We start from the raw sequence: 18,505 nt of genomic DNA on the forward strand, positions 1-18,505 counted from the left end.
AGGAGTTTTTAATACTGCATTATTCTATGGAATCACCTCAGCTGAGACCTCCCAGTTGGACATCCAGTTGGAAATTTTTGATATAATTGCATGTAAACTATGATAATATTTTGAGTGTTTCCACACCGAAATCCAGGAGTTTCTTTCTATGCTCCTCTCTATGGATAATTCCAGGAAGAAGAAATTCTGGGATTCTTTTTTGTGGGGACGCCTCAGGGTCCCCCCAGAGGAGCTGGTCCATGTGGCGGGGGAGAGGCAGGTCTGGGCCTCACTGCTCCAGCTGCTGGCCTCGTGACCCGACTCTGGATAAGCGAGGGAAGATGGATGGGCGGATGGAAGAATTGTAATGCCCTCGGTGTTTCAATGCAGAGCCCAATGCAGCTGGCCTTTTTTTTTGTCAGGAAAAGCAAGATATAACTGCATCATTAAAAATTTAACACACTTGTTTGAATTGGTTTTAACAGGCTGGTAGAGTCATGTGGGTCACCAGCCATTCAAAGATCTCAACTCAGAAATAAAGACCATTCAGCCTTTGCAGTGGCTACTCAGCTCAGTCACCTTTACACCATTTTATGTAATATTCATTCATGTAACATTGAATATGTTTTAATTATTTGGTCAAATCTGGCAAATTTAGATCTGAACGTTCTTCTGAGTTGAATTATGATGACTCGACATGTTTCACCATTTCAAATGTCTTCTCTACTAAGGGAAGACTGGGAAATGTGTTTTTACTAGGCCTCTTTGCTTTCTAGCTCCGAGGTCTAACGATTACAGGGATGCAGTTAGGAGGAATAGGTCTCCCTGTAGCTTCACAAATGTCATTGTTTATGCTTATACTTTTTAAAATGAAAAATAAAAGAAAAAGGTTTTGTAATTTTGTATGAACCGAACATTCCTGGTTGGATTCCCGGCTTCTCGTGGTGTGTCAAAGTGTTGTTGAGCAAGACACTGAGCCCCTAACTGCTCCTGTGGCGCTGGAGGACGGCAGCAAACTCCTTATGGTTCATCCATGATGGGGTAATTGCAGAGAACCAATTTCCCCATAGGGATTAATAAAGGATAATTTATTAAATAGTCCTGAGCACAATATCAACAAATCAAACATAAATAGAGCAACACATTTCGCAGCATATGTTCCTTTTGATGTGACTGAATGTGGGTTTATGCACAGTATGTGATGTCCTGCACAGAAAATGGATTGGAAGCGTGAAACTAACACTGCCCTTTCTGCTTGGTGTTTTTTCTGTGTAAAATAAATGTTTGTCGTCCACTTTTTATTTTAATACACAGGTAAAGTGACAACTGCAAATTCAGGATCAATAGAGTGCTGTAAAGTCCTCGCTTTCACTTGATTATGATGTAACAGATGGTGTGTGTCCAGCCCATTGTCTCTTCCATAACCTCTACGGCTCACAATAAGATCTAGAGGTAACCTAAACAGGTGTTTTGTAAGTAGTGGCTGTAAAACAAGGGACATGTGTTTTGCAATCAGGTAAATACTTGACTTTTTACAAAAGCTAACTTTTGGACACCACTTCTAAGTGGAGAAGACAGCTGTGCTATTCATTGTGAGTCTGAAATGTATGGTTTATGAAACAATCCCCTATGAAGTTTTGATTTCTATACTTTTCAGTGTTTGCACTTTGTAAACTGTAGTAAGGTTAAGTAAGGTACTGACTGACAAACAAGCATTTAAGAATGCACAGGGTGATGCAAGGTGATGTTGGTATTCAAATAATGAAAATGAAAAGCAACAGTTAATTGAGTTTGTGCTGTAAATTTTTTACTGGGAGGCTGGTGGGAATTGTTTTTATTTTATAATGTATACAGGAAGATTTTTTTTCCAGAAGCAAAGTGTTACGACAGGATTTCTCCCACAGGCAAGGAATGAATTAGAAAATAATAATTATTATGGCCACATATGAAAGAGGATAAATCAGGAAAACAAGAGATTGGGTGGCACAAGTGAACATTGCTCGAGGTGGCAGCTCTGTTTTTTTTTTTTTGGATCTCCTCTTTCAGAAATGAATGGCTTATCTCAGCCAGTGGGTTAGAAGAGCGGTGGCCAATGGGCTTCGGATGACAGATAGATTGGGTGCTGATTCTTGGACAAAAGTAAAGCAGCTGAATAGGCGGCTGATGATATCTGTTGTAGACGTTCAGACAATTGCTGTGCCTGCAAATGAGGTAAGAGATGATTGTGGACATTCAGTGCACTTATTGGCTATTCTTATTTAATCTGGTACATTGTGCCTGTAATTGCCCAATAATGACAAAGCAACAGTTATGTCTTTTATGTTTCAGGTATCAGTTATTACTCACCTCAATACACAAAGGTGGCTTGGACAAACTTTTTTCTTTTTGTTCGTTTTTAATCTTTTGGTATGAGCAATCTCGTTGTGACAGTTCAGGTTCGGAGCAGCTGAGCTGAACAATGACATGGAACATTTAGATGCAGGCCGCAATCCGGACAAATGAACTGTGAAATGAAAATAAATGCATTTGAAAGGAGAAACACAGTTGGAGATCATATTAATTTTTATCTGACAACAATTGTTGTACAACATGTGCAGAATAAAGATAAAAAACAATGTACAAAATGAAAAGATGATGAGGACATTCAGGTTAAAAACTGATTTGGACCTCATCATGTTCATGTTTAGCATCTTTGAGACCGAGACACCTTGCAGCGTGGGTGGTGTTTCCCTCTGTCTCTTTTTGCAAATACCATCACAATCTGTCAGACCTGGCAATGAACAACCGACTGCCTTGAAAGCAGTCCCATTTGCGAGGATATCCCAATATAACTCCGAAGTTTCATGCTAATATACCCTGCATCTGATGGTGTCAATCATCTAAAGTTACTGCAAAAACTCGAGTGGCATCTGTATTTAACTAGATGCATTTACAGGCTGACTATTTTAAAACAGCGTATTTCCTATTGCAGTACTGTATACAGGGAATCTAAAAAAATAAATAAAAAAAACACTTGTACATATATCCTAGAATCTGACAGAGCAAAAATAGTCTCTCTTTGCTTTAGCCTCAAATAGAAATGGGACATCTTTGATGAAGCTCAGAGAGTCCAACAAAAAAGCTTTTGTGTCAAAGTATAAGAGATGCCACATAAAAAAAAAAAAATATTTAGAGAGCCCTACGATGACTGACACTGGTTGACCTTTTGTCTTGGGTAAAATGGTGCTGATTGATCTTTGTAATAAATACAGTCATGAAACGAGTTGGTAACAATAGTATGAATGTGTACTGCTTCCATTTTTATCCCGAGACTTGGTAACCTAAACTTCTGGAGTGGAAGGCAGAGTCAGCACGTCAGACCATACAGTAATGTCTATTTCCTGGATATCAAGGTTTTGTTTTTCCTGAAATCTGAAATCCCAAATGATTTCACCGACTAAGACCTTGCAGTCATTGATTTAAAACACACAGTTTGCGGAAGATCTATGAAAGTGTCAGGGGTACTATGTGATAGAAGACTATCAGCCGACTAGAAACAGTTACAATGACGAAAAGGCAGAGCTGAAGGTCACAGAGATAAGGTTCTCTTTGGGAGTGACCAGGATGGATAGGATCAGGAATGAGTCTATCAGAGGAACAGCACATGTTAGATGTTTTGAAGAGAAGGTCAGAGAAGCCCGACTGAGATGCTTCGGTCTTGTACCGTGTAGGGATAGTGAGTATATTGGGAGACAGATGCTGGAATTGGAGCTGCCAGGCAGGAGGTCTAGAGGAAGACCAAGGAGAAGATTTATAGACGTAGTGAGAGAGGATATGAAGGTAGTTGGTGTGAGAGAGGAGGATACAGAGAATAGGGTTGGATGGAGAAGGTTGATTCGCTGCGGTGATCCGTGAAGGGAAAAGTTGTAAGGAGAAGCTGAAGAAGTTTGAGGAAGATCTATCTAATCAAATTGGCAGTAAATATAACCAAAACCTTATAATTATGGCATGAGCTATAAGGCAGGGAGGGACACTGCAGTCATGATGTTTAATAAGTGACATTGGGGTAAAATGATCACGATTGGAATTGATCTCTATTAAGATATAAATATCACAAACATTTCTGAAAAGGGGGGCTATGGCAGGAATTATTTTTTTCCCGTTGCAAGTATTTTTCTAAATGTACTTTCAAGGTCAGAACAATATGACCAGACAGAGCAATCAAACCAGACAAGAAAACTCAAATGCTTTGAGTTAAAAAAGGCAGTGACCAAACTGCAAATTAGCAGGGCATGGCCCGTCTTATATAAGGAACCCTCATATAAAATACCCATGTCCAATAAAGTAGTCTGTGTTAACGAAAAGCTTATCAAGGTTTATGACAAGAATTGTATGAGATAAATGGGTTCCCTCACGGCAACTCATTAAAAAGGATGTGCATTTGAATATTTATCATGAAAGTCTTTCGGTGCAATATAAGTAGGATGGTAAGGGTGGTATTACTCATAAACACATGCATATATGTATTACCTATACAGTGAGCATATTTTGTACATGTAACCGTGTTTATTGAACTATATTTTTTATATGTATTATGAAAAAAAAACCAAAATGACTCAAAATATTTGTCACATGCCACTGAATAGTCATACTTGTGTCCTGTGGAAAAATGTGTTTTGCTCAATGACCGATAGTTGCAGGCGGTTGCTGTGCATCTTGAATGTATTCCCTGCCTTCTTCAATTTTCTTTTGACTAAATTTCAATTGCGACCTTAGGCAAATGTTCACCGGAAAAGTCAAGATGGTACAAATTGAACTATTTTTTTTCTCTTTCGGTCACAAGTGATGCCAAACAGTTCATGGCTCGGTAACAGATCAAAAGCAAAGGGCAGAATGAGCTCCGGTGCCACGAGAGGCAACGCTTTGATACCCGATCACAGCTCTGCACTCCAATGAGCCTCAGGTTTATAAACAATGTCAAAAGCCTGTTACGCAGGCAGCATGTGGCTCAATTTAAACTAAAAAGAAAATAAATGAATAAATAAACAAACAAACAAATAAATAAATAAAACATAAATAAAATAAAACATTCAATTTATTCATATAATGCTGATCACTTTATTATTGCTGAATAAGGGTGGTAATAATAAACTGAGTTAAAATTAGACTGTTTTGAGGTACAATACTCCAGTTTGTTTTTCTTTGATTTGACAACATGAAAGCTTGAAATACTCTTCGAACCATGTGTGATAATTATAATTTATCCTTTATTAATCCCTCATGGGAACATTTGTTCTCTACAATTAACCCATCATGGATGAGCTATGAACCATGAATCGAACCGCCGCCCTGGGGATTGTATTTATCATAGGTTTTAAGTGATTAATGATGGCTGGCTTTGTGTTGAGCTCTGTCATCTATCAGCTGTGTTACTTTGACTGTCTTTAGGACTCATCTCATCTTTATTTAGACAATCCCTGCTGCCACTCTTTTCTCCTCATTGACCATTGTGGGGTGTTCCATCCTGCCAGAGACGCGGGGCTCACACTTTGATAAAAAACATTTAGAAAAATGCACACAGAAATAAGTGATTACGGCGCACGTCTCGCTCACATAACAACCAGTGTTTATGAGTGGAGGAAGCCTTTCGGCTCAAATGTAACAATCATCTCCATCCGCTGACCATACAGCTTGTCCACTTACAAAGTCATCCTACAATCCAGGGATTGTCTTGTATATCTTTTCTTTGTTTTCATTCTGGTTGATACCCTTTTATCGCACGATGCCCCTGAACCTTATCTCTGTCTGTTCCAATCTACTGGCACACCTCTTCTCTGCCTTCTCTATTGTTGTAGACTGTTGACCCAAAGTACTATGAATCTCCTACTGCATCTCTTCTATCTATAACCTCACCATTCCACTTCTGTCCTTCTCATTCACCACATGTACTCTGTCTTGCTTTGGCTAAACTTTTTTCCCCTCCTTTCCAGAGCATACCTCTATCTGCTCTATGCTCTCACTGCAGATCACAATGTCATCTGCAAACACCATAGTCCATTTCCTGGGATGCGAATTAACCCATTAAATTGTGATGATTCAGCGGTTTTGAAATATTTTCCAAAACTAGAAATTAGTAAGACGTCTCCTGATATGTTTGCCGAAGGCTTGGATAAAAGAAAAAAACAGATGCCAAAGTGAGCTGTTAAATTCATATGGCTGCCGAAGTGGGTCCAATTCCACTTCTTTTCTGTCTCCTCGGTTTTAAAACATATTTGTGCTCCGGGCACAGTTGCTTTTTTGTCCCTTTTGTCATTTTTCTCCAATTTCTCTGCCTTTTTTTAGGTGCTGGTTTTAGAGGTGATCACATGTGTACTTCAAGGCTGAGTTTCCTCTCCTGAAAAATATGAAAATAAAAAAAAAAAAAGGAAAATAGATGGTGCAGGATTTCAGTCTAAACCATGTTGTTCTTTTTTATAAAGGCCATCGAGGGCCTTAGGGGGGCTTTACTATTTTATGCCATGACAGGATACATAATGAATTTGTGGGAACATGAAGAAATTGAAATTATCCTGATTTGGAACATAAATCCTCTCCAATTCAAAGATTGACTGACTAAAATCCTCACTTTTGGATCAGGGCAGTGTGATTACGTAAAACATAGTGTCTGCCATTACCAAAAATGTATGTGATCATTTCATCAAAATTTTACGAACATGGCCATTCATTGTTATCAATACTGCTTATCCTTCAGTTAGGATTGTGGGGGTTTGAATGAACCTACTGGACGTTTTTGGACTGTGGAAGGAAACCAGAGGAAACCCTTTGAAAATGCATAAACTCCACTCAGAAAGGCCTCCCATCAGAACTGATCTAGAGTTCACTGTGAAGCGGAGGCGCTAACCATTGTGCCACTTTGCACAATGGGACACGACATATCACACAAAACTAAAAACTTTTAAGATCCATTCTTCACTGTTGTAGAGATGTTTTACTCCCCTGAAACAGCTTTGTTTGTCAATGTTTTATGCGATCGATGGCATAAAACAGGAAGTACCCCTCCTCAAGCCCAATGCTAGCTGGCATAGGCTCCAGCATTCCTGGGACGCTGATTGCAGAATAAGTGGTAGATAATGAATGAATGAACTACTACTTCTGACTACTTTCTTTCCCCCATCACACTCCTTACCCTCCTTCCTGTCACTCCTACCGCCACTACCACTGCCCCACAATCCACACCCTTACCTTCACCACCACCCCTACTAACATCTCCTACTGCTTCTTCCCACACAAACATCAGCTCCTTCAGTAACACACTCCTTCACCCCAAGTGTGTGAAGAAGGGATGCCACAGGTAACTATTTATCCCTCGGCTCTGACCTAAAGAGGCGTTTCATTCATTCATTCATTCATTCATTCATTCATTCATTCATTCATTCATCCATTCACCTACTCAAGTGTCCGTTCTTTCACCCTCCTACACATCCACTCACTCAGACACCATAGGTTACGGCTACGACTACACGTATTGCTGTTGTTTGCTGCTGGTCACAGTTTTTGCACATTTATACCACCTATATCTTTTATTAGTTATCACATTGTTTACCTACCTATTTATAATTATTGTTAGCTCTGTTAATTGCTTGTTCTCAGTTCTTCTATTTTTATAAATTCTCTTATACTGTCCGCTTTTGCTGTGTGTGGTTGAAATTTCCATGTTGTCGGACGATGAAAGGAATATTCTATTCTATTCTATTCTATTCAATTCTATTCTATTCTATTCTATTCTATTCTATTGTGGCGGTTGTAGACTATGTTTCTCTGGGGTTTCCCTGTGCTTTCCTTTCGTCGGGGCTGGGTGTGGCTGAGAAGCTGATGGTTGTACACCTGTTTTTGATCATCGTTTGGATCAGTATTTAGGCAAGTGAGACTGGTGTGCTCATTGCAAAATCGGTGCCATTTAGTGGTGGGCACACTTGCTTGCGGACTTCACAACGGTCAGCGACCCCAAGTGAGAGGATCCCGTGTGTGCCTTTCCGGACGCTGTGTTTCCCACCGCCGGAGTTTCCTCTCCGTCAGGGTCCTGGCCCCAGGCTGAGCCACCCTCGCCTACCTTCAATATTGAACCATACCCACCTCCAACTCCCTGTTATCCCGTGTCTGCTTGTGTGTCCGGACCTGCTCTGTGGCAACAGGTTGTCTTAATTTGTTTGTCTGTAGTGTAGGAATAATTTTATCACCTCCCCCTGAAATTTATTTGCTTCTTTGCTGCTGCTGAAAACACCCGCCCACCCAAAACACTCATCTTTCATCCCATTCGCATGCCTTTTTTTTCCTGTTTTTCCCCAGTCAAAGGCACATTTTCATTTTGTTAATGGATGTGGGGGCAAGTGCTAATGCATTAATACGTGCGTTAAGGTAGCTTTCATGTTTTATTTTCAGAATTTATTTATTTAATTCTTCAGGTCTATTTTCTACTCCCTCATGTGTTTAAGGTGTTAAGCTGCCATCTCGAGCCTGGAACCATGCCGAAAGATGAGAGTGGTCTGATTGAGCAATAAATATGCAACATCCAGCTCTGCAAGTGAATCTGGTAACAAAATGTTTCATGTAAAATGCTTTTTTTTTTCCCTACCTCAGAGATGCAGTGCTAGAACCAAATTATTGTATTTTTTTTTATTTTTTTATTTGGCAGCATTCATTTTACAAATCCCAACACAAAACAAAAAGGGCAATTAAAATTGTAGGAATCCAATAATGTTTTAAATAGATAATATTTCAAGCTAGTGTATAGAAGATGCTTTGGTTAAATTTGTTTTAGGATTTTCAAAATTATAACCGTTCCTCGTTCATTTTTATTTAATCTTAGGAGAATATATTAACCAACTAAACTTGATCTTTAGTCACGCACTGATCTTTACCCCACAATATGCACAAATAATCACTCTTTGTATATCATTAAGGGTAAAAGTGCTTAATATCCCTGGATTGTAGTTGTTTGTCCTGCGATTTAGCCACATGTCCCTTTGCTAACAATGAATTACTATGAGCCTAATCATCAGGATATTCCTGAAAGTGTCTGGACCAGAATGGCCGGAGGAGGGTATGAATGTGGAGCAAAGTTGTTGAGAAGGAGAGCAGGAATCAGTGTCACGTTGATGAGAAACCGTCCATGTCAGAAGACCATACCTCATCTGTGCTGGATAATCACATGAATTTGCTGTCTGGTAACATGGAATGGATATTCCGTCATAGTAGACAAGGTTTGACAGCTCGCTGAGGCAGCTACTTACTTCAATGAGTCATTCTCAAACCCCTCGGTTCCCCTCCATCCATCCGGCATCAGCGTCGATTTCAATTCACATGACAAAATGAACCTTCTTTAATTAAATCGAATATTGCCAGTTGAAAACTTTGTACCGTAAACAGCACAGAGATGTTCTGCAACACCTAAGCTTTTAAAAGGATTTTCTAAAACAGTTTTCCATTCTGAAATATCCACCATCAACAGAATATCCCCACGGCGTCATATCAAAAATAGTAAAATGAAATAGGGATTATATATATATATTTTTTTGGGGATCCGTCAGCGGCCAGACACCACTGCTGCCAGCGCAGCAGCAGCTGGTGTCGGATGCTTATGGTTAATTTGGGCTAACTCACACCCTATTAAGTCGTCCTCAGACTGTCTGGAAGTGAATAGTGTGATTTCCAACTTGGCCGATCACATGACCTGGCTCACAGTTTTGGCAATTCAAGCAATCTCTTTGTTTATTTTAGACAGAGGGATGTATGCAAGTGTGCTCTCATCAAACAAACAAATACAGCATGGGTAGAGCCAATACTTCATATCTTAAAATATGTTACAAACTAAATGTAAAGATCCTTGGATGTTAATTTCAGGGTGGTAAAGTGAAGAGAGGATAGCAGGTAAAGTCAGAAGTGAAAATCCAAGATGCAGGTGCAGAACAGGAAGGCAGGGAGGAAGCTGACTTGATGATGAGAAGACAAGTGGAGCTTTCCATTTCTCCTCACTAACCTTCTGCTTGTAAACCAGATGCCAATCAAACATCAAGATTGCGCATCGTTTCTTCCAACTGATCTGAAGGAGGCAGGACGCCTGCGAGGGGAGGCAGCTGTGTTGTGTTTTCAGGAGGATTTCGGTGATTGATTTTCTTCCTTTTTTCTGGTGTTTTCATTACTAAGACCGTCACACTGTCCGATCGTTCACTTTCTACACTGGTCTTCATCCCACACTCATTGATATGAAACATCAGTGGTGTTTCTCCGGGCTGCATTTTACTCGGGGGCAAAAACATGACCTGATGTTTCCATGTACAAACAGCGGATTTCAAGGAATCAATGTTACTTCATCAGTAGTAACAGTCTTGGAAAATTAATCCGTAAGAAACACAGAAAAGAGTTGTGTTGAAAATGTCTCCTTTAGAACAGGGTCAGAGAAATGTTTATTTTATGATACCGGAGCATAGGAAGTAGTTTTGCATATTTTAGGACCGTTTTAGAATTCTGCTACATGGATTATGCACCAGGCTTTGGGTCAGATTTCCCAAAGGAATAAAAGACAAACAGCTTTTTTTTTTTTTTTTTTTTTTTCCTCTAAGTTTTTGTAGTTTTGTTGGAGTGTAAATAATCTAGAAGATAGATTTACAATGCCTGACTGTATTCATTTTAGCAGAAGTTAAATAAAAGTAAATACATTAAAACATCATGAGCAGACATTGTCACGTTAGAGAGAAGTGTGTGTCTCCCCTGGATATAGAGTCGAGGGATTTTGCTACAAAGCATTGCCATTTTCCTTTTTTTTCTGCAAACTGTATTGAACTGAATTGTATTTTCAATCTGATCATCAACATTCAAGTCTCCATCTAATCCCTTTGCCACATGACCTTTTGACTTTTATATGGCGATTGAAGGACCACACCGGTGGTCAAGCAGTTTTTGAGCGTGTTACCTCCAGTCGGTTGGTGTTGGCCTTCTTGCTCACTAGTTGGCTTCGACTTCTGTCTTTCCAGGTAGATACTTGCTCAGCAGTGTGAACCAGAGGAGCAGTACAATCAAAAACAGCACATTCTCTCCACTTGTTCTGACGGTTGGATACATGAAGTCGATGTCAGGGAAAAAAACGACTTTCGAGGACAGCAGCATCCAAGCTGCTGGCGGGCGGAATAGACAGCTAGGAGTGTAGTCAACTGGGGATTTTGTTTAAAACCAACCAAACAAAACTGATATGGGGTGGTTGCAGCTCAGCTGGTAGAACAGGCCGCCTTCCAGTCAGAAGATTGGCAGTTCGATCGCCGGCTCCTCCTGTCTGCATTCTATTGTGTCCTTTGGCAAGTCACTGAAATTGCTCCCAATGGTATGCTTAGCGCCTCTCACGGCAGCTTTGGAACCGCAAGGTGTTAAAAGCTCTAAGTGAGACAATTTACCATATGAGTGAATGTCCCGCCTTTCTTTGTTGAACAGGAACCAGTACATGTCATCCACATGTACCTCAATGTCTAACTCAATACATAAACATGTTTATTTTTTTTCTGACTTGCTGTTTCTCACCTTGTTTATTTATAGAAGGGGTCAACAGAGATCCGTGATGTGATTTCATAACAGGCAGCATATTGTTAAACTCATATCTCATTTATCGGAGAGAATCGACGAAGGGCGAGTCCACCTGTTTGATCTGTTTTTTTTTTCTGCTGGTATTTTCTAAATATTCTTCTTGATCAGTTGCAAGCACAAGGTGACACAAAGTTCATTATCAGGTTTATTTTAAGCAGTATGTATCAACACGGTGGACTAAATGAAAACGATATAAAACAAACCTGCAGGTGATGCTCTTGGTAAGACTGCAAATTCGCTTTATCATTTTAGTTAGCATGAATGCGATTTTTTTTTAGCAGAGCACGCATGAGCTTATATGTCAACCCTTTGCTTTGTGCTCCTCTTCTTCCATTTGATTCACATCTAAAATTAACAAGTGAGCAACTGATTTCAAGTTGGTATTCGAACCGCTTTCATCGTAAAGGGATTCGCCACCTTAACGGATGGGACGTGGATGACAATATATATCTCCAGGAACATTATTGTTTCCCCACTCTTAAATCCTGTTTACATTTTTGTGCAATGATATTCACTTCTACCTCAGTAACTTCTCCAAATGTGGATGCTATTTTTCACTGCAGTTATTTCCTGCACAAATCTTGATCGTGCACACTTATCTCCTCCAAGGTAACACTTCTAAATTGGCTCTAACTTAGACAAATTGGAACGTGCTTGAATTCCACAGAGACTCACACCTCAATACATTTCCTGCAGCTCTCCGAAAATACAGCTCTAAAATCCTAAAAGTCGAGTCCACATCAGGTGCTGCGAAAGAACAAAGGTGAGAAAGTGGGATGGAATGACAAATTCAATTTCCTGCTGATTTCCTTGAATCCGATCATCAAGATGCTCTCTTTCTCACTAGTACAATGAAACACAGGCAGAGAGACACACACACACACACACAATGTGCAGATGGACAGATAAAAGCCTGAGGAGGTACTTTCCTGGCTCATAGTTTCATCCTATCAATATGGATGCATTATGCAGGAGTAAAGAAAAAGATGTCATGTGATGACATCCACTTTTTTTTTCTTTGAATAATGGAAGTGGACCATCCAAGTGCACCCATTACCAAAATACCTGTGGGAACAAATGAAATAGCACATGGGTAACAAGATTGCTCGACAATTACCGCTGCAATTCTCACAGTACTTTTAGTTCTGACATGCCATCCCACATTTAACAACATATGGTAATAAGGAATGAATTCTACATCGACAAGTAGTTTAGTACATGTTAAATTAAGAAAGTGCAAGGGCTTGCTTTTAATATTATATTTGAGAAGATATAAGAATCTCTTTGCAGTGTCTTTTTTTGATATAGTCATCCATTTTCATTTGCTCATTAGTGTTTGGATCATATGATGACCGTATGAGAGCCATTTAAGATGTAAGCTTTTGCACGCTCCGGATTCACCATAAGGCCTCTTGCCATTTGTGCTTGCTGAAAAAACCTTAAACGAGTGGTATCCTTAGCAGATGCCCTAAAATTATGTCGTTCTTTCAATGCCTGAAACTTCCTGTGTATTCCTGGCAGTTTAAACCACTATATTTGATGTGTGCTTACGCTGTGTGTCAGTCGGTGTTCTGAAAAAGAAGTTAATTTGTCAATTATCTATCCGACTTATCCTGCACTAAGGGTCACGGAGGAGCTGAAGCCTATCTCAGCTGTCATTGGGTGAGAGGATGGGTTCACCAGATAGAGACCTCAGATCAGCTTGTTTACAAGAGCTTCTGTTTACAAGAGAGTTACCAATCTCTCCAGTCGTACATCTCACATTATCTTTTGGTTTCCTACACCTTGGAGCAGCATTCCAATGCTGTGGTGATTCTGAACTGCAATGAAAATATGGGCTATTTTAATCTCATCCACACATCTGATACATTAAGAGTCCCCAATTAACATGCATGCTTTTGGACTGAGGGAGGATACAGCAGAACCCGGTGGAAACGGATGCAGACACAGGGAGAACAATCAAACTCCACACAGAAAGGCTCCCTGTCAGCATCTAACCAGGGAATTGTTTGTTATGAGGTGGAAGCGTCAACTGGGCCATATTAAAGACATTTAGAAATTAAGGACTTTTTAATACTAAATGATTCAACTAGAATACTAAACTTTAATAATACCATTTTTTAATCTATTTTATTATCGTCCATGAAAAAACAGGTAGGCCAGTCAATGGTTTTCCCTTCCTGACTTTGTTTCAGTCGTAACTCAAATTGGATTGAAACTTGATAACTTTGTTTTAAAAGTTACGCGTACAGCCCTGGAAATAGTCCTCAGGACATATTTTCAATAAATAATAAAAAACATTTATTTGGAGATCTTTGAGAGGGTTTGGCAGTCGCAAACATCATAAACCTGGCTTTTTGAGATCAAGATTCAAATTCCTGTGCGCTTGTGAGTTTGTCAGAATCCTTAATGCCTCTGGACAGCCAGGAGCTGGGGGAGTTTTGAAAAGGTTTTGTGCTGGTGATTATTCCCTACTATAAAAAAAAGATCCACAAAAGAAAAAGAATCTTGATATTCAATGTCAGGTCAGAGCTAAATGTAGACTTGGAGCTTTGTTTGGCCCTGACAGTCATCAGGCGAGGAAAAGTGAGAAGTTTTTTCAGCAATTCAATACTGCATGCAACTTTTTTGCCTCCGTCTCCTGTCAATAGGACTTTTATGTCACGAACTGAATTTTTCTATGAGCTCGTACCTGCAAAGTCAAAACCTAATGAGAAATCACCTGCTGCAGGACAGGACTTACAACATCCCTGCCATTCACAGGTTTGCAAGTGGAGGTGGAGGAAATAATAAGAGCATAAAGAGGAGAAACAGAGGGACAGATGGGATAAGAGGAGTGAATGATTGAGTGATAGCTATGGCACAAAAGTAATAGTAATAAAGCATTAGGCTCGTGTTGGGAGTTATTGAAAAAAAAAGTTCTGGAGAGGAAATCTGACACAGGGCACAAAGGAGTGTCATGAGAATTAAAATTTGTAAAGGTGTATTTTCAGGAGTAATACAAGAATAGAGACAGTCATCTGCCTTCTGCTAAATGCCTGTAGATTGACGCATCGCTGGTTCAATGGGACGTCTGTTGAATTTACCTGGACTGGGAGGGTATCAAACCTTAAGTCGGCGGTATTGCGACTGTCTGTAGGTTGCAGTCAAAATAAGCATCAGTACAATACAACGCAACACAATTCAAACAACAGAATTCAATACCAAAGTCAGCATGATACCAACCACAGCCTTGCAATTTGTTGGTCTGGTATTTTTGCATCTACAAAATATCGAGACACAGCAAACGTGAGCAAATAGTGCAGCGGGCCAAATTACATAAGAAAGATACACTCTGGCTGCATCGATGTGTTAACCGTTTACTGTTGAATGAGGTAAAAGACGACTGTCTTTTACCTCAAAGAAACAAACAAAAAAAAACATACAAGTCGTCATCGCATAAAAAAAATTAGTTTGCGGCTGATATTTTAAGACAAAGACAAACTACAGGGAGGTGTGTGCCTGAGCAGCTACAGGGACTGCTAAGTGTCTGGAGTACAATTAGAATGTCAAAGATTATAATGTCAGCATGGTTCGGGAGTTAGATAATTGCCACGTCCAAGCATCGAGTCACTGATATGACAAATAACAATGTTGGAAAATCTTCCAAGATTACAAACAAAAATACAAAGAAAATGAGGGAACTTTTTGACGTGTTGGATAAGATAATACTTTATTGACCCACATCGGGGAAATTCTTTTGTCACAGCAGCGCAACAATCACAATATCAATAAAAATGAGTATAGATATAAATGAAAATAGTAAAAGACATGCACAAAAAATTGACAGCAAAATGAACAACAAGAAGGATAAAAATAGACAACAGAATGAAAACACAACAGCAAGGGTGAGAATAGAAGACAACCAAAACAACAACAAGGATAAGAACAGAAAGTGACAATTACAGTGACAGAAATAAACAGGATGTGAGTGGAGTGGCACCAACAAGGATAATGATAAACAATGGAGTTAGGGCACGGCACGTGCGAACGAGCGAGGTAGTGAGGTCGTGATAGCGCAGATGCACCACCGGCCAGTCAGAGTCGTGTGCCGTCCAGATTGCTGTTAAACAGTCTGATGGCGGTGGGCATAAAAGAGAGTCCAAAGCGTTCAGTTCTGCACCGGGGTGGGATGAGCCGTTGGCTGAATGAGCTGCACATCAGACACAGCTTGTCATGCAGGAGGTGGGAAGGATTATCTAGGAAAGCTCCCAGTTTGTCCTTCACCCTCCCATCTGCCACCGATTCAATATGGTCCAGTTTCAGTCTCAGCGGGCTTTCCTTACTACCTTGTTTAGCCTGTAGAGCTGTATGTATTCAGTTATTCAAACATAGATCAGTATTCCAAGCAGATGTTCAATTAGTGTTTGACTGACTCACATGTTTGATCAAAAAGCATATTTTCATGCATGGGTCAAATCTGTGATTTGTTAATGGTGAACTAATCAGGACTATTGGTATCACATGGCGTGGATTAAGTCCAGTACATCATCTTTGATGAATTTAATTTTATTCCTAAATATGGTTCAAAAGTATCAAATTTATGATTAAAATAAAATCATCAAAACCCCTCATCATCAAATATTAATTTTATTTCATTATAGTTGGCTTTGGCCTGGTTCTTGTTCTCGTTTTTGATACGGCTCAAAATGATTTCGTGATCGACTCCTCACATTACAGTACATAAAAAAAAAGAAAAACATTTGCAGGTCCAGTTAACTATTTCTACCAATTCACGTTTCTGTTTTTCTTTCAAAAGGCAAGAGTTGTTGTTGTTTGAACCAAAAAGGTCGCCTCACATATGAAAGTGCTGAAACGCAGGCGGCTCCTCAGAATGGACTGGTTTTATTGGGTTTGCGGCTGCTGGCTTGCTCTCATGAGCCTCTATGCTAAGACAGTTAACACGCCAGTCCAAATTGAAATATTACAGATGTTACAGATTCTCACAGATGATGCTCTCAGTCATGGTTTCTCACCAACAACTTCTCCATCACTTCATGGACAAGTTGACAACACACACACTTTGCTTTTTTTTTTTCACGGTTTTTGCTGTGCGACTTGCTGGTAGCATTGAGCACATTTTTTCAGACTTTTTAGAAAAAAACAAATCATCATTTCTTGTTCTGGAAGGTGACTAATACGCCAGCCTCTGCACGCTTTCACCTTTGATTTTTTGAACACAAACCTAGTATTTATTGTCCAATAAACCAAAGCAATGTGAAAAATGCTTATGGTTAGGAGGGTAAGTGTGCCGGATTGTTTTCTGATGTAATTTTTGCTGGATGTCTTGCTTTTTCCCTGCGCTGTAGTTGTTCTGACCTCTCCGCAGGCAGCCGTATCCTCCTCCGGCTTGCACTAAATGAGCCTCATTGGCCTTTGACATCATTACTGTAAACGTTAAGACTAGTTGTTCCCCCTGCATCTGACAGGAAAATCTCCCTCAGAGGAAAGTCTTCTGACCCCAGTGGTTTTACGTGCGTTTAATATTTATGGCATATAGGCTGTTTGCAATGAACACTAGAGGCTTAAGTGTATAAAAAAAAACAGCGGAAAAAAACAAACAACGAAAACATTGTAAAATAACAGATGAGGATCAGTAAACAGAAAACAGACCTGAAGCGAGAACTGTGCCTTCTGATTTTACTTCACTTAACTGTGCCTACAAAAACAAACTTTCTTTTCTGTATTCTAAAATTCACGACAACACATGGACGTTCTTTGAGGTCTCGCTGGAGGTTATGTCACTTGGCCATGATGGACTGAGGAAACCGCCTGGACATATAAATAAATTGACCAAAAAAACACCAGAGGTGTGTGTGTCAATGACCCACACACGTCAGCTGTCAGTTACTTGAGCGTGTGTGTGGCAAACCGGACGTCTGTCATTTACTTGTGTGATTAATATCCCGGAGCTGTGTGAATCACTTAAAAAAACAGAATACTTCCGCTCTCCGTTGGGCAGTTGCATGAACATGTCAGATTAAAAAACTTTGGCGTATGGGTTAAAAAATATGGAAGCCGGCCCTAAACTGGCTTTGAGACGGAGAAATTATCATCTTTTAACAGCGCCCATTATTCACATTTGCTTTTGTTTACAACATGAACAATAAGCAAGGGGTAGAGCAAGATGAATGAAACAGATTTCGAGGAACTTTTGTATTTAACTGCTTTCCTCAGATCTGTTTTGCAAGGACAGATGGAGCAGCAGCTGCTTGCAAAGCCACCTCTCCGGTACGTTTTATATTCCCTTAATTTCCCTTAATTTGTCTGGGATTTTAAAGTGGCTGGGAGACCTCTTTCTCGGAAGCTGCAACTATTTCAGGAGGTATTTGGTGAGTCGAGGTGACACAATATCACAACAAACAGAAAATCGCCCAGAGTAGTTTTAATTTCTGCGATCAGCTGGAAGATTTAATGTAGAGATACAGGTATGTTTGGCTGTTCCTGAGTTCGAAGTACCAAAACAAAAGTCCCAGGAAAGACATTTCCATCGTATTTTATCTCATCTAAAGTTGTTACAGAAAATAGTACCAGGCACCGCATCAATCAGCTGGATTCAAGACTCCAATGCTAACTGTTCATTGCCTACTCATCAAATCAAGCGATTGAGTCGGACTTTGGGGCCTCTCTGGAAGGGTCTTTCAGAATCTCATTTTATTTCTCAATTACAGTGTCACCACAGTGGACATCTACCATTAATTAAGTTCCTTCATATCTAACTGATCTAAAAAGGAGTTAATGTTTGTAAGAATCTCAATCTCACTACCCTTCCCCATTCAGGTCATGGCCTAACGCTGCTGTCTCTCTTATCCTTGTTCGTCCCAGCCCACACACATCCTGCCCAAATTTGTTTATTTATTTTGTTCATTGCTATTTA

Source organism: Fistularia commersonii, chromosome 33 (genome assembly GCF_037954325.1).
Source record: "Fistularia commersonii isolate RoL2024-O1a breed Wild chromosome 33, RoL_Fcom_v1.0, whole genome shotgun sequence".
NCBI lineage: Eukaryota > Metazoa > Chordata > Actinopteri > Syngnathiformes > Fistulariidae > Fistularia > Fistularia commersonii.